Raw genomic sequence first — 6,628 nt, forward strand, 5'->3', positions numbered from 1 at the left:
CCCACCCTCCCCTCCCCCCCACCAAGGATGACTTCAAAAGCAGGAAAAGGATTTGCTCTTGGTGTCAAAAGATGCAAGAAGTTCTTGCACTGTTGCAAGGACCCAAGAAGACATGTAAATAGGCTTGTTAACGAAAGAGCATTTTCCAAAGGCTTGTTTTGCAGTGACTGTGGTGTGGAAATGAAACTGTCCTGGGACTCTTTGTTCCCAAATCCAAACGGCTGTTTTGTTTCGTTTCTGTCTTTTTCTTTCTCTTTCTTTCTACCTTCCTCCCTCCTTCCCCCTTCTCTCTTTCTTTCATTCCTCCCTTCCTTCCTCCCTCCCTTCCTCCTCCCTCACTTCCTCCTTCCTTCCTTCCTTGCTCCCTCCCTTCTTCCCTTCCTTCCTTCCCTCTGTTCTTTCTTTCTTTCTTTCTTTCTTTCTTTTTCTTTTTCTTTCTTCTTTATAGCACAGAGAGATTTGCAACAATGTGAGGTGTCTTAAGAAAACGTTAAATCAGCTTTGAACAGATGCTTGTTATTTCACTCTGGGTTAACCATTCTGTGTGCAGTGTCGACATTTTCTGATGGAAAATGACATACATTACCTTATTTCCTCTCCCCTCTTTATAGTTTGATCAGATTAGATGGACCCTACTAGGAAAAATTCTGGCTTGGGCCAAACTAGGGTATGCTCTAGGCAGAGGAGATGTCCCTGAAAACCCTGACTTCACATACAAGTTGGTGCTTCTCTGTGGCCTCCAGCCTCCCAGGTTGTTGTTGATAAATGCAAAATGGCTAGGCATTTGCCCAGGAAACCCCCTTCAGGAATCTTGCACAACCTGCCGAGAAATGTGAATGGATTAGGAAAGGCTGAGCCCAGGGAAATGAGGAGATAGGTGGGGTACCACTCAGCTCACCCCATCACCCACTCAGGAGCTTTTATTTCACTGGCCCGGTGACGTGAAGACACGGCTGGCCTAAGGAGAACTTGTTCTTTCGACACATTCTTACGGAGTGATGATTATGTGACAAGTCACTGCACTCAGTGGCCAGGGACACTACAGTGATCCAGACAAACCGCCTTCCCTCTCAGAGCTTAGAGTCTAGTGAGAGATGCAGATGAGTAACTATGATGTAGCTTGGGGAGTGTAATATGATGGAGGGGATAGTCATGCCAGCGAGGATACTTCACAACCGAGACTTGAGAGGAATAAGTAAGAGTAGCTGAGAGAAGGAAAGAGCGAGATATAGTCAGAGAAGTTCATGTTGTTCGGCTTTTCTGGAGAATCAAAAATGAGAGGTGAACAGTGAGAAATATTGCTAGAAAGGCAGGTGGGAGTCCGCAGGAGTCTGTAAGCCCTGGTCAGAATAAGCCTTGACTTTGAGGACCCTGGGGGCCGTCACAGGATTTATGCAGGAAAGTAACCTGATTAGATTTTGTTCTTAGAAAGTTCAGTCTGGGGCGCCTGGGTGGCTCAGTCGGTTAAGCGTCCGACTTCGGCTCAGGTCATGATCTCGCGGTCCGTGAGTTCGAGCCCCACGTCGGGCTCTGTGCTGACAGCTTGGAGCCTGGAGCCTGTTTCAGATTCTGTGTCTCCCTCTCTCTGACCCTCCCCCATTCATGCTCTGTCTCTCTGTCTCAAAAATAAATAAACGTTAAAAAAGAAAGAAAGAAAGAAAGAAGAAAGAAAGAAAGAAAGAAAGAAAGAAAGAAAGAAAGAAAGAAAGTTCAGTCTGGCTGCTGTCTGGGGATTCCAGTGGAAGGGAGACAGGGGAGCGGGGAACCCGTCAGGCAGCTATGGCAGTGGCTGCGGGCTGAACCGGGTGGCCGCAGGGGAGATGGGAAGGATGAGGATTCAAGAGATGCTTCGCAGGAGAACTGGCAGAGACTGGGATTGAACGTGGACTTTGAGGGGCAGCAAAGATGCAGAGTCCTGGTTTGAATGTCAGGCAGAAGAAAGGAGGGGAGAGGGGCTAGGGAGCCAGAGGGTGGAGAAGGTGACAATCACTCTAGAGATGCCTCGGAAGGACCAGTGGGCCTCTTTGCCTTGGCTTGGGTCCCCTATGGCGACCCAGGGCGGGGAGTCATCAAGGACCCAGGCTCGTGGCAGCTTCTCCATCGGATGTTGCTGGGACTTCAGGTGGACTTTGTCAGAGCCGCTGCTCAAATGTGATTTGCTCCTGGGTGCTCAGCCCCTACCCTTTGCCCTGCTTTCAGCGTGCCCCTTTCAGAATTTAGGAGGCACACCTGTTCCAAATCTTCGGGAGAACAACCAAATAATTGTCATCATCACAAAAGGGACTCTAAGGGCACCTGGGGTGGCTCAGTTGGTTAAGCATCCGCCTTCAGCTCAGGTCATGATCTTGTAGTTCATGAATTCCAGCCCTGCATCGGGTTCTCTGCTGTGAGCATGGAGCTCGCTTCGGATCCTCCGTCCCCCCCCACCCTCTCTCTGCCCTTCCCCAACTGACACTCTCTCTCCCTCACTCTCTCTCAAAAATAAATAAATATTCAAAAAAGAGAAGAGGGGCAGCTGGGTGGCTCAGTCAGCTGAGCGTCAGACTTTGGCTCAGGTCATGGTCTCATCGTTTGTGAGTTCGAGACCCTTATTGGGCTCTGTGCTGACAGTGTGGAGCCTGCCTGGGATTCTCTCTCTGCCTAGCTCTCTGCCCCTCCCCCACTCGTGTGTGTGAACTATTTCTCTCTCTCTCTCTCAAAATAATAAATTAAGTTTAAAAATAAATGAATAAAAATAAATTAAAAAGAGAGGAGACTTTAATACCATTCCTGCCACTCACTGTATGACTTTGACCAAGTTACTTCACCTCTCTGAGACTCAGCTGACCTTTGTGTAAAAGGAACATGGTGGAGAGAAACAAGTTAGGTGACTTTCCAAGAAAGCTACCATGTAAAAAGATATAAGTGAAGTTGCTCTGTTTGAAGGTACAGAAAGGTAGGAGAGGGATAGCCTATGGTCTCAAACCACCACTCACCTTTCCCCTTGACCCACTAGCTTCCTCCAAGCTCCAGAATTTCTAGAAACCTTAGGGTACCATGAAACACAATTCAAGGGGTGGCTGGGTGGCTTAGTCAATTGAACGTCTGACTTCGGCTCAGGTCATGATCTCACGGGTCGTGAGTTGGAGCCCCGAATCGTGCTCTGTGCTGACAGCTCAGAGCCTGGAGCCTGCTTCGGTTTCTGTCTCCCTCTCTCGCTGCCCCTCCCCCATTCACACCCTGTCTCTCTCTCTCTCTCTCTCTCTCCCTCTCAAAAGTAAATACACATTAAAAGAAATTAAAAAGTAAAAGAAACACAATTCAAAAATTTCTATCTGATGTGCCTTCTTCATTTCATAAACAAAAGGGCAAGAGACTTGTTCAAGGTCATACAAGGAGTCAATGGTCATGATGGAATTAGGACCCAGGTCCCCTGACCTCTCTAGTTCAGTGCTCTTTGTCCTCAGCATTTTGCCCCAATCCGGTTGTGGCCACTTTTTGTTTATTGAGTGGGAAACACCCTACCAGCCCAAACATGAGCTCTGCCCTCTGGACATGGAGAAAACAGCCCACACACAAATCATTGCCACGGCCCGTGCCAGCAATATGATCCTGACTCTTGCAGGCTGTTTGTACTTATAACTAAGTATGAGGTTCCTGGGGTCCCCAGAGCCTCTGATAATGATCTGTCAGGGATTTGGATGAGCCATTAGTTGAGTCTTAACCAACTTTAGCATTTGCTGTCCCAGCAAAACACTGAGTTATGCACAGTCTTGTATTCTTTTTTTCTTTTTTTAATGTTTTATTTATTTTTGAGACAGAGAGAGACAGAGCATGAGCGGGGGAGGGACAGAGAGAGAGGGAGACACAGAATCCGAAGCAGGCTCCAGGCTCTGAGCTGCTGGCACAGAGCCCAATGCGGGGCTCGAACTCACAAACCGCGAGATCGTGACCTGAGCCGAAGTCGGACGCTTAACCGACTGAGCCACCCAGGCGCCCCAGTCTTGTATTCTTAAAGCCTACTTCTTTCATGAGTATTGGTCTTATTTCTCCAACTAGATGCTCTGCTCCATAAGAAGATGGTTCCTCCGTGCCCAGTTTAGTGTTCTGTATACAGTTGGTGCTTAGATAACAGTGCTTAGTCAATCATGCGTCTTCTCAAAGCCATGGGACTTGTTTCACCAAACATGAGGCTGGAACTCACGATCCTGAGATCAACAGTCACACGCTTCACCAACTGAGCCAGCCAGGTGCCTCACTGGACCTGTTTCTGTTCACAAACTGGGAAGGGGAACAGCATCAGAAGGGAGTTTCAGAGGCAGGCAAGCCTTTGAACCTCCCAGAAAGGACATGAGCCGCTTGGCACTGCACGGCATACGCGAGAAGGAGCTGAGCTGGCAGCCAATGAGAGCTTACCACCCATAGCAACTACCAGTCTGGAGCATTTACCACGTGACCGACAGGTGCTGTGCTGAAAACTGCAGAGGCATGACCTCCAGGAGTGGAAAAAACAACCTCTCATGGACTTCTTCCTACTTCATTAGAGAGCTGAGGCTCGGAGAGAGGAGGTAACTTAACTTCCAAACTACCCCTAGAACCCAGCTCTAGCTGACTCCAAAGCTCAAGTTCATAAACTCTAGATCAAGGTGACCAAGGGCAGCGTTCTTGAACTTTGAAGGATCCCGTAGGTGGCATGGAGAGCTTTTGTATCACATACTCTGATATCCCTCTGCTTGCTTTGGCCCCTCTGCTCACCTTGCTATCTTCCTTTCCTGTGGCCTCCCAGAGAATTTAGACAGGACAGCAGATGGAAACAGCTAGAGAATGTGGAGCCAGAGAGTTTGTAAACCAGACAGATTAACATGGTCCAGAGACCTCTGGGGACAGGGGAGGAGGGGCGCTGGCTGAGACATTAGCGTGGTCAGAGATGGGGTAATGAATACAGAAAATCTGCAAAGTTTATCCCAAAGGTCTTTAAATCGGGAACATTGTGATCCTACCGAGCAGTCCCTCAGAAGCAGACATAATGAACTAAAGTTTTTCCAAAGTCCGCTGGAGCTCTGAGAGCGTAGCGGGTAGTTAGTCAGTGATCTCAGAGTCAGACAGACCTGGGTTTCAATCCCAGATCTGATCCAGATCCTTCACTTAACAGCCGAGGGATTTAGGGCAAGTTACTTATGCCTTTAAACTTCAGTTTTGCCAGCTGTATCTTGGGAATAATAATACGTACCTTAGAGTGTTGCGAAAATGGAGTTAGATTCCTATCGAGTGCTTAGCATGGCCTCTGACATAGGGTAAGCACTCAGTAAAGAGTTATCATTATGGTGATTATGTATTAATGGTCTCCACATTCAGCTTCGCATCAAGTTTGATATAATTCTTTTGATAGCTGAAGTGACTAAACCTTCAAGTTCAGTCACACCCCTTAGGGTCACACACCCAAGCCGGTCCTTGGCTCAGACTCCGGGGCACCAATTAGCTCTTGTCCTCTGCTTCACACTCCCTTTGCATTGTTTGCATATCTGGAGGCCAGCTTGAGGCCCCCTGGTAGAAAAATCATTCTGTAGGCTCTTTTCAAGAATAGTTTGGGTGGTAGCTCGGAAGGAAACTTGTCCAGATCCCAGAGTCTTTTTTTTTTTTTTTTTTTTTTTTTTTTTTTTTTTAAACGTTTTTTTTTTTTTGGGACAGAGAGAGACAGAGCATGAACGGGGGAGGGGCAGAGAGAGAGGGAGACACAGAATCGGAAACAGGCTCCAGGCTCTGAGCCATCAGCCCAGAGCCCGACGCGGGGCTCGAACTCACGGACCGCGAGATGGTGACCTGGCTGAAGTCGGACGCTCAACCGACTGCGCCACCCAGGCGCCCCGATCCCAGAGTCTTTAACCTTCTTGAAATGATTGAAGCTGCCAGACAATCCAAAACCATAAAATCAGTTCTAAAGCTCCCATAGCCTTCCCGTGATTATAGACTCAAAATATTAGAGCTAGACTATTCTGTGGCAACTAAGAATTCATCTGCTCCAACCTCTTCATGTTACAGATCAAAACCCTGAGCCTTAGGAGGTGACACTTGGGCTGGAAGCACAGATGATTAGAATGGCAAGGCAATGCGCAGAACACGAAAGGCTGAGAATGAGACCACGTCCAGAGTTTCTCTGGACGTGGTCCTCTCTGGACACCCTCCTGCCTCCAAGCCTGTGGCAATCTGATGACAGACGTTGCAGAAAGCCTCTGGGCCCTCTCCGTGTCTTTCCACCTCTGACTCTCTTGGTGGACCCTTTGCACTTGCGTGCGTGGTTGTGTAACTGATTCTGACAGGGACTCATGTTCAAAGTAAAGCCAACCACTTTTCCGCCTTCTGCTCGTTGGGCTCAGCATCCCTGGAAAAGTTAAGTAGCCTCCTCAGGTAAAAACAAGGGCTCTTTCTTCCTACCGCCGTCCTCACGACTTTGTCAGAGGTAGGCACTAGGTACATGTTGAAGAAATAAAAGCAATGAGAGTCGGGAATGAGGAACCAGGGGCCCCGATCAAAGAGGTGGGGACCGGTCTGTGAGGAAAGAAGGGACAGAGGCCAGGGCCACATACGTCTGCACTCTCCACTCTGGTCCGTGCAGTGATCATATCTGGTGCTCAGTGAATGTATACGTATT

At 48.4% G+C, this 6,628-nt stretch overlaps 1 long non-coding RNA gene across 1 annotated transcript; it reads left to right on the forward strand.

The window, feature by feature from the left end:
* The first annotated feature begins 4,243 nt into the window (after nt 1-4,243).
* Nucleotides 4,244-6,337, forward strand: LOC121031044 (uncharacterized). The gene is made up of 2 exons (XR_005790530.1): nt 4,244-4,547; nt 6,019-6,337. It is a non-coding gene; the product is annotated as an uncharacterized LOC121031044 (long non-coding RNA).
* Nucleotides 6,338-6,628: the final 291 nt, after the last annotated feature.

Source organism: Herpailurus yagouaroundi, unplaced genomic scaffold, assembly GCF_014898765.1.
Source record: "Herpailurus yagouaroundi ecotype Mexico unplaced genomic scaffold, PumYag 140, whole genome shotgun sequence".
Classification (NCBI taxonomy): domain Eukaryota; kingdom Metazoa; phylum Chordata; class Mammalia; order Carnivora; family Felidae; genus Herpailurus; species Herpailurus yagouaroundi.